This window comes from Moschus berezovskii, chromosome 3 (assembly GCF_049115385.1).
Source record: "Moschus berezovskii isolate FMDL1 chromosome 3, NW_MosBer_1.0, whole genome shotgun sequence".
NCBI classification, from domain to species: domain Eukaryota; kingdom Metazoa; phylum Chordata; class Mammalia; order Artiodactyla; family Moschidae; genus Moschus; species Moschus berezovskii.
Window position 1 is genome coordinate 85,356,751 of NC_142462.1, and position 19,948 is coordinate 85,376,698.

Consider the following 19,948-nt stretch of genomic DNA (forward strand, 5'->3'; position numbering starts at 1 on the left):
TGCATATAATTTAAATAAACAGGGTGACAATATACAGCCTTGAGTACTCCTTTCCCGATTTGGAACCAGTCCGTTGTTCCATGACCAGTTCTAACTGTTGCTTCTTGACCTGCTTACAGATTTCTCAGGAGGCAGGTCAGGTGGTCTGGTATTCCCATCTTTTGAAAAATTTTGCACAGTTTCTTGTGATCTACACAGTCTAAGGCTTTGGCACAAAAAAGCAGAAGAAGATGTTTTTCTGGAACTCTCTTGCTTTTTCGATGATCCAACGGATGTCGGCAATTTGATCTCTGGTTCTTCTGCTTTTTCTAAATCCAGTTTGAACATCTGGAAGTTCACAGTTCACATACTGTTGAAGCTGGCTTGGAGAATTTTGCACATTACTTTGCTAGCAATTGCGATGAGTGCAATTGTGTGGTAGTTTGAGCATATTTTGGCATTGCACTTCTTTGGGGTTGGAATGAAAACTGAACTTTTCCAGTCTTGTGGCCATTGCTGAGTTTTCCAAATTTGCTGTCATATTGAGTGCAGCATTTTAACAGCATCATCTTTTAGGATTTAAGATAATTCCCCTGGAATTCTAACACTTCCACTAGCTTTGTTTGTAGTAATCCTTCCTAAGGCCCTAAGTTCAATACTTTCTACTGCCCACTTGACTTCACATTCCAGGATGTCTGGCTCTAGGTGAGTGATCACACCTCTTGGTTATCTGGGTCATAAAGTTCTTTTTTGTATAGTTTTTCTGTGTATTCTTGCACCTCTTCTTAATATCTTCTGCTTCTATTAGGCCCATATCATTTTTGTCCTTTATTTTGCCCATCTTTGCATGAAATGTTCCCTTGGTTTGTCTAATTTTCTTGAAGAGATCTCTAGTCTTTCCCATTCTATTTCCCTGCCCATCAACAGAAAATTGGTTTAAAGATTTACTGAGCATGGCCCTGCCCATCAGAACAAGACCCAGTTTCCCTCACAATCAGTCTCTCTCATCAGGAAGTTTCCATAAGCTTCTTATCCTTATCTGTCAGAGGGCAGACAGAATGAAAATCACAATCACAGAAAACTAATCAAATGGATCACATGGACCACAGCCTTGTCTAACTCAGTGAAACTATGAACCATGCTTTGTAGGGCCATCAAGACAGACGGGTCATGGTGAAGAGTTCTGACAAGACATGGAGAAGAGAATGGCAAACCACTTCAGTATTCTTGCTTTGAGAACCTGATGAACAGTATGAAAAGGCAAGAAGACATGACACTGAGAGGTGAACTCAGTGGCCAATATGCTACTGGAGAATAATGGAGAAATAACTCCAGAAAGAATGAAGAGACAGAGCCAAAGCAAAAGCAATGCCTCATTGTGGATGTGACTGGTGATGGAAGTAAGGTCCGATGCTATAAAGAGCAATATTGCATAGGAGCCTGGAATGTTAGGTCCATGAATCAACATAAATTATAAGTGGTCAAACAGGAGATGGCAAGAGTTAATATCTTCATTTTAGGAATCAGTTAACTAAAATGGACTGGAATGGGTGAATTTAACTCAGATGACCATTATATCTACTACTGTGAGCGGGAATCCCTGAGAAGAAATGGAGAAGCCCACATAGTCAACAAAAGAGACTGAAATGCATTTCTTAGGTGCAAGCTCAAAAATGACAGAATGATCTCTGTTCATTTCCAAGGCAAACCATTCAATATCACAATAATCCAAGTCTATGCCCTGACCAGTAACGCTGATGAAGCTGAAGTTGAACAGTTCTTTGAAGACCTCTAAGACCTTATAGAAATACCCAAAAAAAGATGTCCTTTTCCTTATAGGGGACTGAAATGCAAAAGTAGGAACTCAAGAGATACCTGGAGTAACAGGAAAATTTGCCCTTGGAGTACAAAATGAAGCATGCAAAAGCTAACAGAGTTTTGCCAAGAGAATGCACTGGTCATAGCAAACACCCTTTTCCAACAACATAAGAGAAGACTCTACACATGGACATCACCAGATGGTCAACACCAAAATCAGATTGATTATATTCTTTGCAGCCAAAGATGGAGAAGTTCTATACAGTCAGTGCAAACAAGACTGGGAGCTGACTGTGGCTCAGATCATGAACTCCTTATTGCCAAATTCAGACTTAGATTGAAGAAAGTAGGGGAAACCACTAGACCATTCAGGTACGACCTAAATCAAATCCTTTACTATTATACAGTGGAAGTGACAAATAGATTCAAGGGATTAGATCTGATAGAATGCCTGAAGAACTATGGACAAAGGTTCATGACATTGTACAGGAGGCAGTGATCAAGACCATCCCCAAGAAAAAAGAAATGCAAAAAGGCAAAATGGTGGTCTGAGGAGGTCTTACAAATAGCTGTGTAAAGAAGAGAAGTGAAAAGCAAAGGAGGTCTTACAAATAGCTGTGTAAAGAAGAGAAGTGAAAAGCAAAGGAGAAAAGGAAAGATATAACCATTTGAATGCAGAGTTCCAAAGAGTAGCAAAGAGATATAAGAAAGCCTTCCTCAATGATCAATGCAAAGAAATAGTGGAAAACAATGGAATGGGAAAGACTAGAGAGTTACTTACAGCATGGACTTACCTATGCCCCAACAATCCCTCTCATAAGAAAGAGAGAGGGAAGGAAGAACGAAGGGAAGGAGAGTGGAAGTGAGAGAGAGAGAAAGAAGAGAAAAGAAAAGAAATCTTGCTGACAAAAGAATCACAATTATCATACTTAAGGAATAAGGGAAATAAGAGATCAACATTAGAGCATCACAGTAATGGCTGTAAGCAAGATCCACTGATGATGCCAAAAGTAGTGGATGGGATTTTAAGGCAAAACAGAATATTTGTATAATCTCACACTATTTCCCCACAAATATGTATCAATTACTGTCATTTAATCTATGTTGATAATTTAACAAATTCTCAGAACTCCTCTATCCTCCTAGGAGGCAGAGATGGACTTCAGTGACCTCCTAGGAGGTGGAGATGGACTCAGTGACCAGTGACCAGAGAGCAGAAAGGGGACAGCAGTGACATTAGGTGAAGACACCTGTAAACACATCCTTAACCAGGTGACCAAGCCAACATCATACTCTTTAAGTTGTGTCCATATCACAGGCACTCATAGGATGTGATGGGAGGAGCACATCACCTCTGTGTCCTTCATCCCCAAATCCATATCCTAGTTGGATCATGAGAAAAGCACCAGACCAACCCAAACTGAGAGACAGTCTACAGCACCTCTGACTGATATTCTTCAGAAGTGCCAAAGTCAAGAGAGATGAGCAAAGAGGGGTGACCTATCATGGATGGAGGAGACTCAGGAGATTGAAGGGCTGAGTGCGATGAGAGATCCTGGGTTATTTACTGAATCAGAGGAAGAGCAATAGTGGGGAAACTGATGAAACCAGAATAAAATCTGAAATTCAATATTGTACCAATATGAATTCTTCGTTTTGATAAATACTCCCTAGTTAAGTGAGCTGTTTATATTAGAGGAAGCTGAATGACAGTGGAAACTATCATTCTATGTGGAAACTCTGTACTGGTTTGGCAACTCCTCTTAAGGTTCAAGGACTTCTCTGATAGCTCAGTTGGTAAAGAATCCACCTGCAATGCAGGAGACCCCAGTTTGATTTCTGGGTTGGGAAGATCCGCTGGAGAAGGGATAGGCTACCCACTCCAGTATTCTTGGGCTTCCCTTGTGACTCAGCTGGTAAAGAATCCACCTGCAGTGTGGGAGACCTGGGTTCAATCCCTGGTTTGGGAAGATCTCCTGGAGAAGGGAAAGGCTACCCAATCCCCTATTCTGGCCTAGAGAATCCCTAGGACTGTATAGTCCACGGGGTCGCAGAGTCAGACATGACTGAGCGACTTTCACCAGAGGTCCAAAATTATCTCAAAATAAATAAAGTTTTTAAATTTCAGAGTTGAAATAAGGAAAATTTTGCTCTTTAAACATTTACATATTTGAAACAATTGTATTTCTGCTTCTGTGAAATAGTTGCTCCTGCAACATTTTCTCATCTGTCTGGTTACTTGTGGCTGAGATGAGGTTGTGTGAAGGATGAAGAACCATGTATGGAATATCTGAGCCATATTTGTGTCACTTAAATAACTGGATGATGTATGGATGTGAGAGTTGGACTGTGAAGAAGGCTGATCGCCGAAGAATCGATGCTTTTGAACTGTGGTGTTGGAGAAGACTCTTGAGAGTCCCTTATACTGCAAGGAGATCCAACCAGTCCATTCTAAAGGGGATCGGTCCTGGATGTTCATTGGAGGGACTGATGCTAAGGCTGAAACTCCAATACTTTGGCCACCTCATGAGACGAGTTGACTCACTGGAAAAGACTCTGATGCTGGGAAAGGTTGGGGGCGGGAGGAGAAGGGGACGACGGAGAATGAGATGGCTGGATGGCATCACCGACTCTGTGGACATGAGTTTGAGTGTACTCCGGGAGTTGGTGATGGACAGGGAGGCCTGGCGTGCTGTGATTCATGGGGTCGCGGAGAGTCGGACACGACTGAGCGACTGAACTAACTAACTAACTAAAGATACTAAACTGATCAAAGTACTTAACTGACCAGACTTAGTTTTCTAATGTGTTAAGTGAGGAAAACCACTTCTACCTCATCAGACAAACTAAAAAATCTGTACTTTTTTTTATATTAAAACATTTGAAAAAATTATATTTCTGTTCAATATTTCATAATTTACCTTAAACTTATATTTCATTTATATTATATATTTTCATTTAAATTTACATCAGTGTATGAAAAGTTATATTAAAATATATGAAAAATATGACGTCAAATTCAGTAATCATCTCATGGATTACTAAGCTTGGAAACAAATGATGATGTCAAATATGAGTCTGACTCACACAGTGAGGCCCATAGTGGCCACCAGGAGTTGTTCGCAGTCGCTAAGTCAAGTCCGACTCTTTGTGACTCTGTGGACTGCAGCACACCAGGCTTCCTTGTCCTTCACCATCTTCCAAAGTTTGCTCAGATTCATGTCCATTGAGTCAGGGATGCTCATGTTCTTTATATCCCACTTTGGAATATTCTACTGTATGTCAGAGCACAATAAATGCTCTGAAAATTTTTCTGAAAAAAAAATAGGCTGTTTACTATAAGCTAAGCCAGCACTAGCTCAACTTCATTGAGTAGATTGCTCCTTAGCAAGTCCTAGCCCTAGAATTACAAAGACCTGGTGAGTCTACAGGTGAGAGGGAATGACTCCTTATGTAGGTATGTTTTGAGGGCCAGGGAGGGAAGAGATTTTCTTGGAAGTGGAAGGTTATTTAAGTACTTTGGCAGAAGTTCAGTTCAGAAGAAATCATAGGGAAGAAGTCTCACCTTGACTGACTTAGACATCAGTCTTCAAAGCATGACTTACAGGGACAACATCTATGGGAAGCTACAATGGACAAACGCGTGCTACTACAGCATGAGCTCCCTGAGGTCCCCATTTTCCCATGTATTCTGGGATGATGATGAGTCTGACTCATGTGATGATGAGATGACGATGATTCCTAGGGCTACCTGGTCTCCCTGGCATATGTAACACCCTCCTGGGCACGTTGCTGTTTACAGTTTAGCCATTTAGATCTCTTCCTTCTCCTAAATGAAGTCACACCTTTCATGTCATCCCTGCAACAAATTTACCCACACCATCTATTTTTATAAGTGTGTTTTGTGTTTGCTGTATTTGATGCACTTAGTTCTAGGAAAAGAAATGAATTCTGGTTGTTTTCAAATTCTATGAAGTTTCATAGAAATGTTCCTTGGGGCTCTCAAGAAGTACAGTTCCGGAAGGGGCAGATTTTGTGAAGATGGTGGCTCCGGAGGTGTTTGAGGCAGAACTACCAAATGCTGTGGCACTTTTGAAAAACCTCCAGGAGCAGGTGATGGCTGTCACAGCACAAGTGCAAACTCTGACCAAAAAAGTTCAAGCTAAAACTTATCCTACAGAGAAAGGTCTCAGCCTTTTGGAAATAAAAGATCAGCTGTTGCTCATGTAACTTAAGGATTTGAGCCATCTCATCCTGGACAAAGCCTTGGGAGGTTCTCTTCAGGGACATCCTGCAGTTTTGAGACAGGTGGAGATTCGCATGGTTTTGGAAAAGCTTCGTCCTTTGGACTAAAAACTGAAGTATCAGATTGACAAACTGGTCAAGACTGCAGTGACAGGCAGCCTCAGTGAGAATGACCTACTCCGTTTTAAGCCTCATCCCAGCAATATGATGAGCAAATTGAGCTCTGAGGATGAGGAGGAAGGTAAAGCAGAGGAAGGCTGGGGCTTCAGGGAAGAAATCTGGAAAAGGAACAGCTAAGAAATACGTCCCTCCACGCTTGGTTCCAGTGCATTATGATGAAACCGAAGCTGAGCAGGAGAAGAAGCGCCTAAAAAGAGCCAAGAGACGGGCGTTGAGCAGCTCTGTCATTCGTGAGCTAAAGGAGCAGTACTCAGATGCTCCAGAGGAAATCCGAGATGCTCGGCATCCTCATGTTACTTGCCAGTCAGGAGGATCAACTCAGGATTAACTATGAGGGGAGCATGATGGTGCGTTTAAGTGTCAGTAAGCGGGAGAAAGGACGGCGAAAACGAGCAAATGTGAGCTCACAGCTTCATTCCCGCACGCACTTCAGTGACATCAGTGCTCTGACGGGAGGAACCCCTCATCTTGACGAGGGTCAAAATCCTACTAAGAAGCGGAAGATACCTAAGAAAGGCCGGAAGAAGAAAGGTTTTCGGAGGCGGCAGTGATTATGTCTGTACATACTTAATTTATTTTTGTCATCCGGGATACTTCTAATTTCATTGTATGTAGGTTTTTTCTTTGGAATTCATTAATCATTTACTCTGGACATGTGGAAAGATCTTTATTAATAAAATTGATTTTACTTTAAAAAAAAAACAGAAAAAAAGAAATATTCCTTGGAACACTAAAGCTTTTTACGCACTAAAAAAGCCAAAGGCTAAATTGTTTTTATGAGTCTGGAGATGACATATTTTAAAATGTATGTAGTTCTTCAGAAAGTGTAGACTGAATTACACTGAATATAAGTAGAGTGATTGCAAAGTGGGAAATGGGTCACCAGAAATTTCTATGAAATGATAGAAGGGCTGGGAGTCAGGAAGCCACCTGGCCACATGGAGAGTCCCAGGGCAGAAAGACTGATGGGAGAGATCGCCAGGGATCTCACAGCTTCAGGTGAGCACAGGTCTGCATGTGGGTGTGGGCGAAGTTAAGGCCAGGGAAGGAACAGGCCTGCAGTTCTCATGGGAGGAAGCAGGACTGGCAACAATAATTTTATTGCCCACTAACCAGTGTGGAAAATCTTATCATCCACAGGATATTGGTCACAGCACCCAAAAGCTTCCCTAGTGGTCCAGAATTAGTCCCAGGCCTGTGTCTGGGTCTACATAACAAACCTTTGAAGTAAAATCTAAGAGAACCAAATCCTTTTCAATAATTTACTACATTCCAGAACAATACTCAAAACCAATATAATAGCAAAACATACCCAGTACTCCATTATGTAAAATTCACAGTGTTTGGCATCTAATAAAAAAATTAACTGGTATGTAAAGAAGTAACATTCTGTAATGATGAAACCAGCCCAGAAATGACAGATGACAAAATAGTAGAAAAGGAAATTAAAACTGTTATTATAACTGTATTCCACATATTTGAAAGGCTAGAAGAAAGATGAGGATGGTAACTACAGACATGGAAAATATGTAAAAAGACACGAATAAAACTTTAGAGATGAACACTCCAGCGTTGAAGGTGGAAAATGTACTAGCTGATATGGGACATGGCAATAGAAAAGGTTAGTTCAGGGAGGAAGTTTTCCTTTGCACTTCTAGGTTCTTCTGACTGGTCTAAGAATTAAATTGGCATGAGTCAGATTAACAGGGCGGGGAAAGTCAAACAAATTCTAATGACATGTTTAAGTGGGAGAGACCCAGGAAAACAAAGTAACTTGCTGAAATGGCCGAAGTTCTCACTTTAAATACCAGGTTCTGCTAATGAAAAAATAAGATGTTGGGGTAGTGGTTTGGGACTTCAAATGGGAAGAAGGCAATTGGCATGGAGATGAAAAAACCAAACGTTTGGTAAACAAATGTGTGCTGAGCTGTACAGACACAATGAGACAGAAAATGGACTCTGATCTCCAGGCCCTAGCAAGTCTCCCCCACCACACCTCACCCATATTCTTTGCAAGTATCTCAGATGGTAGTGCTGTTCCAGGACCAGGCCTTTTTCTGAATTCTTCACGCAGCTAAGGGATAGGTAAAAAGAAAGACTTCCTGTGTCTTCTGTTTCTTAAAAATAATCAACCTAAGTCAATCCTCATGCCAAAGAAATGCGTTTTGGTGTAGTAAGTTTTGCTCCCCTGCAAAACTGAAATCATGGCTACAGAAGATTTCACAGCATGTGTAAGTGGGCTCTGGTTTAAAAATTGGGGGATGATAATCACCTGAGTGAACATAAGAGAGTGAGAAGTGCACGTTCTTGGAGTTAAACATCTATGGGTTCTTGCAAACTCTGTGACCAGGAGCTCATGATTTCACTCCTCTGGTACCCCTTCCACAGTTCAGAATGAGGACAATAATGCCTTTATCTTAGACAGACATAGGGAAAAGCTAAAATTTAAAGCCATTGACAAAGAGACAAAGTATCACTGAGGAAAACTTACCAAAAATAGACAAAAAAGAGATACAAAGCATTATCACCTAATTTAGTAATGTACTTAAAGATTTTAGAAATCTCAAAGAATATTTTCGTACAAGGATGTAAACTGCATGGTTTCCACAGTGAGATATTTCTACCACAGCTTATTGAAGCATGAGAAAACAAAGCATAAAATTCAGACTGTGCATGTCCTTCATACATAGAAGATCGTAGGCAATGTCAGGCATTGTCACAGCAAGCCTGGGAGTATCAGGTAATGATAAACAGATCGCCTTAGGTCCTGCCCAATGACTTGTGAGTTGGGAGCCAGCGCAAGTCAGCCAGTCTCTTCAACCTCAATTCTCTTACCTCCACCCTTTGTTTAAACTATTTAATACACTTTCTTTTAAGGCTACTTCTTTGCAGATGCTGAACACCTTCAGGAGAGGGCATAGGTATGAGAGGAGGTAAGACAGGGAGTGGAAAGTGGTGAAGCGTTGTTGCCTGGGGTCCAAGGTAGACTAAACAAAAATAGACTTGCCTTAATTCGCCTTCAGCCACTCCCCAGTAAATATAAATAAATAGAATAAATTAACTAAAGGGCAAAACCAAAAGTGTGATCAAGGGAGTCCCATGTCATCAGCCATTAATGAAGTCAGTTTTTCTGTGCAGCACAACAAAAATTGGTCTCTCTGAATAAATCGTATTTGGAACATTGTTTAGAGAAACAGTAGAACTTTTCATTTCAGACTCTATTTTTATCACATGATTACTTGAAATAGGTTAGTCCTTGACATCAATTAACAATTGTAGGTTTTAGCTGACTCAGTGGACAGATAGTCTGCCATCTGGGCTGCGGTAACCTGCACTTCAGTGTCTGTGACCTGCTGGCTCTGGTGCTTCCTGGACCCTCTGGTGTTTAAACGACAAAACTCAGTGTTCTCTAAGTTTCATCAACAGTCATATACTAGCACATAAAGTTTCACATTCATTCTCTCTGTACAACAGAAAAAAATTAGTTTCAATGTAATTTTACTTTAAATTGGACAGCTTGACTGCATTGTGATCACAGGCATAGACTGAAGCCTGGATCCTCGTCTCAGCTTGAAGCTCCCCAGGGTGTAACACTGGCCGAGTGGCTACAACTCAGTGGTGTCCCCTTCATAAAAAGGAAAATAGTAGTACTGATCTCACAGCGCTGCCATTAAGCTGAAGTTTCTCGATGCTTTTTTAATTACTGAGAACGGTATCCAAGATACAATAAACCTTTTAAAATGTTTGTTAATAAAATAAACTGGATTGTTATTCAAGTACTCTCCTCAACGATGTAGAAGTACAGGGGCTATGAGACAGCTTTTTCTAAAGCTAATTACACGGAAAATTGATACTTCAGTTTTCTACTGCATGCTGTTGCTTCAGTCATGTCCACTCTTTGCAACTCTCTTCTGTCCCTGGGATTTTCCAAGAAAGAACACTGGAATGGGTTGCTATCTCCTCTTCCAGGGAATCTTCCCAACCCAGGGATCAAATCCGTGTCTCTTATGTCTCCTGCATTGGTAGGCAGGTTCTTCATCACTAGTGCCACCTGGGAAGTCCACTTGCACACCTTCATTCTAAAGAATGCAAGTGATATATTCATGAGGAAGCATGATCCATTTAAAAGTCATAAAAAAGAATGAAATACCTAGGTATTAAAAAGAAATGTGTGAAGCCTACTGATCCAAAAGTACACTTACTGCAATGAAAAGACATGTGGTATTCTGAAATAGGGGGATTCATGTCATAAAAAGGACAGTTCTGCCCAGCTTAATGGTAATAGCACAGTCTTAATAACAAAAAGCAAGAAGTTCATCTCAAAATTCATTTCGAAAAATAAAGCCAGAAAGGGGAGAACTCTGAAAACAAGAACAAGATCTAAAGAGGTACCAGATTTATCAGGTAGTAAAACATAATGAAAAGGTGATCATTTAAACAGGTTGCCATTCACATGTGAATAGACCCATAAATTGCTGAAAAGTCTAGAAATAGAACTACATAGGACAGACAGCCTCTCAGATATGTGGAAATAAATAGTGACTTCCTGAGCTGTATCTCTGCAGTTTGTTTCTCATCAGAAATCATTGCCTTTCTCAACATATTTGTACACTGAAAAGTCCCAGAAGAGTATTTCTCCTGGGATGGAGTTATCTCACCCTCAGGTCAGGCTGCCATAACAACCTACCACTGATAAGGAGGCTTAAGCAGCAGACTTCTATATCTGACCATTCTGGACCTGGAAGTCCCAGGTCTAGGTACTGACAGATTGGATTTCTGGTGAGAGCACTCTTCCTGGCTTGCAGACAGCAGCCTGCTGGCTGTGTCCTCACATAGGGCAGAGGGAGAGAAAGAGAGAGGGAAGGAGAGAAGGAAAGAGAGAACCAATCTGAGTTGTTGCTCAGTCTCTCAGTCGTGTCAGACTTTTTGTGATCCCACAGGACTGCAGCAGGCAAGGCTTCCCTGTCCTTCACCATCTCCCAAAGATAGTTCAAATTCATGTCCATTGAGTGGGTAATGCTATCTAACCATCTCATCCTCTGCTGCCCTCATCTCCTTTTGCACTCCATCTTTCCCAGCATCAGGCATTTTTTCAGAGAGTCAGCTCTTTGCATCAGGTGGCCAAAGTGTTGGAACTTCAGCTGCAGCATTAGTCCTTCCAATGAATATTCAGGACTGGTTTCCTTTAGGATGGATCGGCTTGATCTCCTTGCTGTCCAAGGGACTCTCAAGAGTCTTCTCCAGCCCCACAATTCAAAAGCATCAATTCTTTGGCACTCAGCCTTCTTTATGGTCCAACTCTCACAGATGTACATGACTACTAGAAAAGCCATAGCTTTGACTATATGGATCTTTGTTGGCAAAGTGATGTCTCTGCTTTTTAATACACTGTCTATGTTTGTCGTGGCTTTCCTGCCAAGGAGCAAGTGTCTTTTAATTTCATGGCTACAGTCACCATCCACAGATTTTGGAGGCCAAGAAAATAAAATCTGTCACTGCTTCCACTTTTCCCCCTTCTATTTGCCATGAAATGATGGGACCAGATGCTGTGATCTTAGTTGTTTGAATGTTGAGTTTTAAGCCAGCTTTCAGTTCAGTTCAGTCGCTCAGTCGTGTCCGACTAACCTACCCTCATGACCTCATTTATCTAAACCTAATTGCCTTCCATTTTTGCATTTCTTTTCCATGGGGATGGTCTTGGTCCCTGTCTCCTGTACAATGTCACGAACCTCCGTCCAGAGTTCATCAGGCACTCTATCAGATCTAGTCCCTTAAATCTATTTCTTACTTCTACTGTATAATCAAAAGGGATTTGATTTAGATCATACCTGAGTGGCCTAGTGGTTTTCCCTACTTTCTTCAATTTCAGTCTGAATTTAGCAATAAGGAGTTCATGATCTGAGCCACAGTCAGCTCCTGGTCTTATTTTTGCTAACTCTATAGAGCTTCTCCATCTTTGGCTGCAAAGAATATAATCAATCTGATTTCGGTGTTGACCATCTGGTGATATCCATATGTAGAGTCTTCTCTTGTGTTGTTGGAAGAGGGTGTTTACTATGACCAGTGCGTTTTCTTGGCAAACATCTATTAGCCTTTGACCTGCTTCATTCTGTGCTCCAAGGCCAAATTTGCCTGTTACTCCAGGTGTTTCTTGGCTTCCTACTTCTTACAAATAGCTGTGAAAAGAACAGAAGTGAAAAACAAAGAAGAAAAGGAAAGATATACCCATTTGAATGCAGAGTTCCAAGAATAGCAAGGAGAGATAAGAAAGCCTTCCTCAGCGATCAATGCAAAGAAATAGAGGAAAACAACAGAATAGGAAAAACAAGAGATCTCTTCAAGAAAATTAGAGATATCAAGGGAACATTTCATGCAAAGATGGGCTTGATAAAGGACAGAAATGGAATGGACCTAACAGAAGCAGAAGATATTAAGAAGAGGTGGCAAGAATACACAGAAGAACTGTACAGAAAAGATCTTCACGACCAAGATAATCACAATGGTGTGATTACTCACCTGGAGCCAGACATCTTGGAATGTGAAATCAAGTGGGCCTTAGAGAGCATCATGACGAACAAAGCTAGTGGAGGTGATGAAATTCCAATTGAGCTATTTCAAATCTTGAAAGATGATGCTGTGAAAGTGCTGCACTCAATATGCCAGCAAATCTGGAAAACTCAACAGTGGCCACAGGACAGGAAAAGGTCAGTCTTCATTCCAATCCCAAAGAAAGGCAATGGCAAAGAATGCTCAAACTACCGCACAATTGCACTCATCTCACACGCTAGTAAAGTCATGCTCAAAATTCTCCAAGCCAGACTTCAGCAATATGTGAACCATGAACTTCCAGATGTTCAAGCAGGTTTTAGAAAAGGCAGAGGAACCAGAGATCAAATTGCCAACATCCGCTGGATCATGGAGAAAGCAAGAGAGTTCCCAGAAATACATCTATTTCTGCTTCATTGACTATGCCAAAGCCTTTGACTGTGTGGATCACAATAAACTGTGGAACATTCTGAAAGAGATGGGAATTCCAGACCACCTGACCTGCCTCTTGAGAAACCTGTATGCAGGTCAGGAAGCAACAGTTAGAACTGGTCATGGAACAACAGACTGGTTCCAAATAGGAAAAGGAGTACGTCAAGGTTGTATATTGTCACCCTGCTTATTTACCTTATATGCAGAGTACATCATGAGGAACGCTGGGCTGGAAGAAGCACAAGCTGGAATCAAGATTGCTGGGAGAAATATCAATAACCTCAGATATGCAGATGACACCACCCTTATGGCAGAAAGTGAAGAGGAACTAAAAAGGCTCTTGATGAAAGTGAAAGAGGAGAGTGAAAAGGTTGGCTTGAAGCTCAACATTCAGAAAACAAAGATCTTGGCATCTGGTCCCATCACTTCTTGGCAAATAGATGGGGAAACAGTGGAAGCCGTGTCAGACTTTATTTTTCTGGGCTCCAAAATCACTGCGGATGCTGATTGCAGCCATGAAATTAAAAGATGCTTACTCATTGGAAGGAAAGTTATGACCAACCTAGATAGCATATTAAAAAGCAGAGACATTACTTTGCCAACAAAGGTCGGTCTAGTCAAGGCTATGGTTTTTCCCATGGTCATGTATGGATGTGAGAGTTGGACTGTGAAGAAGGCTGGTCACTGAAGAACTGATGCTTTTGAACTGTGGTGTTGGAGAAGACTCTTGAGAGTCCCTTATACTGCAAGGAGATCCAACCAGTCCATTCTAAAGGAGATCAATCCTGGGTGTTCATTGGTAGGACTGCTGCTAAAGCTGAAACTTCAATACTTTGGTCACCTCATGCAACGAGTTGACTCACTGGAAAAGACTCTGATGCTGGGAGGGACTGGGGGAGGGAGGAGAAGGGGACGACAGAGAATGAGATGGCTGGATGGCATCACCAACACGATGGACATGAGTTTGAGTGAACTCCGGGAGTTGGTGATGGACAGGGAGGCCTGGCGTGCTGTGATTCATGGGATTGCAAAGAGTCGGACATTTCTGAGCGACTGAACTGAACTGAACTGAATTTCCCTCCAGAGGTCCCACTTCCAAACATTATCACATTTGGAACTGGGGCTTTTGAATTGTAGGGAATAAACATTCAGGTCATAACAGCAGCCATGGGTCTGAGTGTGCATGTATGTGCCCTTGTTTATAGTGATGGGGGGCAGTGATAGGACAATGGGAAGAGAAATAAAGCACATCAGATCAGAGGGGTTTCTCAGGATCAGCTGGGAATGTGCCTTTGCTGACTTGCATCTGGAATAGCCTAGACTGGGCAACATACAGAATCCCATGGATATGTCTGGTGATAACAAACTTCCAAATCTGAAGCAAAAACATGCCCTTGTGGGTGGAGGGAGGTCTTCCTCTGAAGGGGTGAGATGTTCACACTGTGAGTCACACCGGGAGATTCCAGGGCAGGAGATGAAACTGAGACTAGGTCTCAGTGGAAAATAACTGAACTAAGGGGGGAAATGCCTTCTTTGTCTCGACCTCAAGTTCTCAGGGTCCTAAATGTTGAGTCTGGGGAGAAGGACCCCAGGTGTTTCTTCAGAGGAAGAGATAATGGTTCCTCTTACCTCTGAAAGCAGGTAGATGCTGAGCTTACACCTGATCCCTATGAGAACACTGTGAAGTTGAAAGGGGTGGGGTCTGTTCTTGGCATCCCTGTTAGAACTGCCTTCCCATATCTTTCCTGAGTGTCATCAAAGCAGAGTTACAGCCTGTTTGCATGATAATAAGAGGAGCAGGGCTTCACTAGGGAGAGGACAGGGAGAGAAGGGGTTCCTGAGACAGTGGGGTCATTTGGGGGTCACCGACACCACTGAAGTGACTTAGCAGAGCAGCAGCAGCAACATGGCTAGAGATCAGCACCTGAGCATCTTTAAGACCACAGAGACTACACCCTTATGTCCAAAAGCTCAGTGCAAATCCCCACACTCCAAAGATTTCATGCATCAAATGAGGAGAAATCCATTTTGTCATCCTGATCACATGCACTTTTGTTTACCAGAGAACTCCTACTAGAAAGAGGGGGACATACTCGGTTAATACAGAGGTTCTCACTCAACTCTCGGGAAAGAAGTTGAGCAAAAGAAAGCTCCTGATCAAATGTCTGCCCTTCAAAGCCTTTCTGCATGAAAGACTTGAACAGATACCTGGAACAAACACAGATTCCAGTCATTTTAATTTCAAAACTGTCAGCTTTTTAATATTTACATGTCCTCAAGATTATGCAGGCTATAATTCAACAATAAATTATTTGGAGCTATGGGTGCAGGGAAGATATTTTACGTTTTATAACTTAAGGGAGAAAGAAGCATTGAATATTATTTTGCCCAGGGTTATGCAAAATGATATTTTAGAAAAAGTACAAAAGTTGGATAAATTCAGTGTGGGACAATCTCAAAAACTTCAGGTGTCACAGGTTTAGACTAAGCTGTGTTCACTGAGAAAGGAAAGCAATCTCGAATAAGCATATTTCAATGGAGAATTGATGAATATCTGAATGAGCACATTTTAAAAGCAGAAAGGCTCAGGGTTTGTTAAAGCACTAGCTATGTTGTAGGTAGTCAATAATTGTGAATCTGATAAATAAAAGGATGACAGAAAATACACTTTTGGAAGTAACATCTCAGAAACGGAAAGGCCAATATTAATTCAAGGATAGAATACCTGTGTCTTTTATAAACATGCAACAGAATCTTAGTCAACCAGATTTCATTGTATGACTTGGTTGGAATTTGGGGCCTTTTATGTGAAGAAAGCTGATCGTCGAAGAATTGATGCTTTTGAACTGTGGTGCTGGAGAAGAATCTTGAGTGTTCCTTGGACTGCAAGGAGATCCAACCAGTCCATTCTAAAGGAGATCAGTCCTGGGTGTTCATTGGAAGGACTAATGCTAAAGCTGAAACTCCAATACTTTGGCCATCTCATGCGAAGAGTTGACTCACTGGAAAAGACTCTGATGCTGGGAGGGACTGGGGGCAGAAGGAGAAGGGGACGACAGAGAATGAGATGGCTGGATGGCATCACCGACTCGATGGACGTGAGTTTGAGTGAACTCCGGGAGCTGGTAATGGACAGGGAGGCCTGGCGTGCTGTGATTCATGGGATTGCAAAGAGTTGGACACAACTGAGCGACTGAACTGAACTGATAAGTTGTAAAATGTGAGGTGAGTTACTGAATCTCTCTGAGCTTCTGTCCATCTTCTATGAAACCAGTAACAGCACAGATCTTGTAGGATTTGGTGACCTAACACATGTATAAGGGTTGGCTTGTGTCTCTGAACGTCACTAACATCAGCAGCAGCCTTGTCTTCTCACCATCACCAGCATTATTCTTATTATGCACAAACTGACTACATAGACCCCATCTTGTTTGGAGATCAATACAGATAAAATGCTACCCAACACAGAAATGGGTATCAATGTAGCTATTCCTTCTCAGCATGAAAATTAAAATGCAAGTGATATTGTTTTGTAACTGTTGAAACTATTTTAAGAAAATAAAAACACCTACATAATGTTTTGCTAAATGAGAAGTTCCTTCATTTAAGATCAACCCAGAATGGAAATTCTTCCACTTGCTTTTTGTCTCACCATTTCCAAATCATTCTAGCTTTAGCTCTGGATACCAAAACCCACATCAAAGCAGAGGAGGAAAGCGGAGGCCGCAGGAAACAGGAGGCACTGCTGGGTCAACTCTTTCCAGGGCAGTCAGCCCTTCTTGTTAACATTCACAGCATACTTCTCAGAGCAGACATTCAGTTAAAATGTGGAGCCCAGACAAAAGAAAATGTAATAAATTCATACTCCCTGCCATTGCTGACGATGGCAGGACCGTTCTCGACATCCTCAGATTTAGGGGATTCACTGTGATTGCTGTTTAGGGGGCTCATTTTCCCGGGGCTCATTTTCCAGCGGCTCCACAAGAAAAGGTTTGTCTAGTGTGAAGAAATCCACACCTTCAGACCTGAAATAAACTGACAATTGTCTATGGTTACATCCACTCCAAATTGCTAAACAGAATTGAAAGTGAAAGTGTTAGTCTCTCCGTTGTGGCCAGCCCTTTGCCACCCCATGGACTCTAGTCAAGCTCCTCTGTCCATGAAATTCTCTAGACAAGAATAGTAGTGTGGGCTGCCATTCCCTTCTCCGGGGGATCTTCTAGACTCAGGGATCGAATCTAGGTCTCCTGCATTGCAGGAGGATTCTTTACCATTTGAACAACCAGGGAAGCCCACTAAACAGGATTACTTTCATTTAAAATGAGCAAGAAGGGGTTTCTGTATAAATATCACTACTCCAGTTTTTACTGAAGAACACAGAAGAGAAATGATGTATCCTTTGAGCCATGCAGTTGTGCAGAAGACTGACCTGCTGCTACCACAGCTGTATAGGTGCTGTCTACAAAGAACTCAGTGAGAAATAGCCAAGGGCAGGGTGCCTTGGAGAGCAAAGATCCTGTACTTGACTTCCAGTTTTAGGGTCCTTACATTGCCACATGAACCTCAGAGCTGTTGAAGAAGCCAGAACTTAAACAAATGCCATCACTTTCAGGCACATTGAGAAAAGGATTTTTAAAATTACCCAAACAGAATCAATATAAAACAAAGATTCCTTGGGCTTATATCCACCATTCACACATTTTTCTCATTCAGTCATTTCTTATTCATTCATTAGAACCTATTCCCAGCAGTTGACCAGGTGAACTGTCCTTGGCTAGGCTCAAAATATACAGAGATAAACAAAATAAATGCCAGATTGTTTGCATCATGCGTGGTGGTTGTGACTGTATCAGTAAATGCATTGATAAGTCATGTAGATGCACAGATGGAGAGGGGTTATTTCTCCTGGATTTCTTACAGACACTACCCTTAGGAAGTGGCCCCAAAAAGGGGTCCACGCTAGCCCTACTCCTTGGCATCGTGGCTGGGACATTTCATCAGCAGAAGCTGCATACTGGGCCAGCACCTCGCTGTTTGGGAGATGGGAAGGTACAACCTCAGCATCACCAGCAAGGATGGAAGGCTGGCACTCGATTACTCTTCATCCTCAAGGCGTCTTCCCACATGCAAACCATGGATATGTTTTAACATTCCCTATACAGTAGATTTGCCTGTTACTCCAGGTTTTTCTTGACTTCCTACTTTTGCATTCCAGTCCCCTATAATGAAAAGGACATCTTTTTTGGGTGTTAGTTCTAAAAGGTCTTGTAGGTCTTCATAGCACCCTTCAACTTCAGCTTCTTCAGCATTACTGGTTGGGGCATAGACTTGAATTACCGTAATATTGAATGGTTTGCCTTGGAAACGAACAGAAATCATTCTGTCCTTTTTAAGATTGCATCCAAGTACTGCATTTCGTACTCTTTTGTTGACCATGATGGCTACTCCATTTCTTCTAAGGGATTCCTGCCCACAGTAGTAGATATAATGGTCATCTGAGTTAATTTCATCCATTCCAGTCCATTTTAGTTCACTGATTCCTAGAATGTCTATGTTCACTCTTGCCATCTCCTGTTTGACCACTTCCAATTTGCCTTGATTCATGGACCTAACATTCCAGGTTCCTAGGCAATATTGCTCTGTACAGCATCGGACCTTGCTTCTATCACCAGTCACATCCACAACTGGGTATTTGTTTCGCTTTGGCTCCATCCCTTCATTCTTTCTGGAGTTATTTCTCCACTGATCTCCAGTAGCATACTGGGCAACTACTGACCTGGGGAATTGCTCATTCAGTATCCTATCATTTTGCCTTTTAATACTGTTCATGGGGTTCTCAAGGCAAGTATACTGAAGTGGTTTGCCATTCCCTTCTCCAGTGGACCACATTCTGTCAGACCTCTCCACCATGACCCGTCCGTCTTGGGTGGCCCCACACGGCATGGCTTAGTTTCATTGAGTTAGACAGGGCTATGGTCCATATGATCAGATCAACTAGTTTTATGGGTTATGATTTCAGTGTGTCTGCCCTCAAATGCCCCCTCACAATACCTACCGTCTTATTTGGGTTTTTCCTACCTTGGTCGTGGAATATCTCTTCACAGCTGCTCCAGCAAAGTGCAGCCACTGTATCTTACCTTGGACGTGGGGTAGCTCACTGTGGAACATTCTGAAAGAGATGGGAATCCCAGATCACCTGACCTGCCTCTTGAGAAACCTGTATGCAGGTCAGGAAGCAATAGTTAGAACTGGACATGGAACAACAGACTGGTTCCAAATAGGAAAAGGAGTACATCAAGGCTGTATATTGTCACCCTGCTTATTTAACTAATATGCAGAGTACATCATGAGAAATGCTGGGCTGGAAGAAGCACAAGCTGGAATCAAGATTGCTAGGAGAAATATCAATAACTTCAGATATGCAGATGACACCACCCTTATGGCAGAAAGTGAAGAGGAACTCAAAAGCCTCTTGATGAAAGTGAAAGAGGAGAGTGAAAAGGTTGGCTTGAAGCTCAACATTCAGAAAACAAAGATCATGGCATCTGGTCCCATCACTTCATTGGAAATAGATGGGGAAACAGTGGAAACAGTGTCAGACTTTATTTTTTGGGGCTCCAAAATCACTGCGGATGCTGATTGCAGCCATGAAATTAAAAGACGCTTGCTCCTTGGAAGGAAAGTTATGACCAACCTAGATAGCATATTAAAAAGCAGAGACATTACTTTGCCAACAAAGGTCCATCTA

General features: G+C 41.9%; 1 pseudogene; it reads left to right on the top strand.

Annotated features, from left to right (window-relative positions):
- The first annotated feature begins 5,838 nt into the window (after nt 1–5,838).
- LOC129552084 (neuroguidin pseudogene) lies at nt 5,839–6,773 on the top strand (annotated as a pseudogene).
- The last annotated feature ends 13,175 nt before the right edge of the window (nt 6,774–19,948 follow it).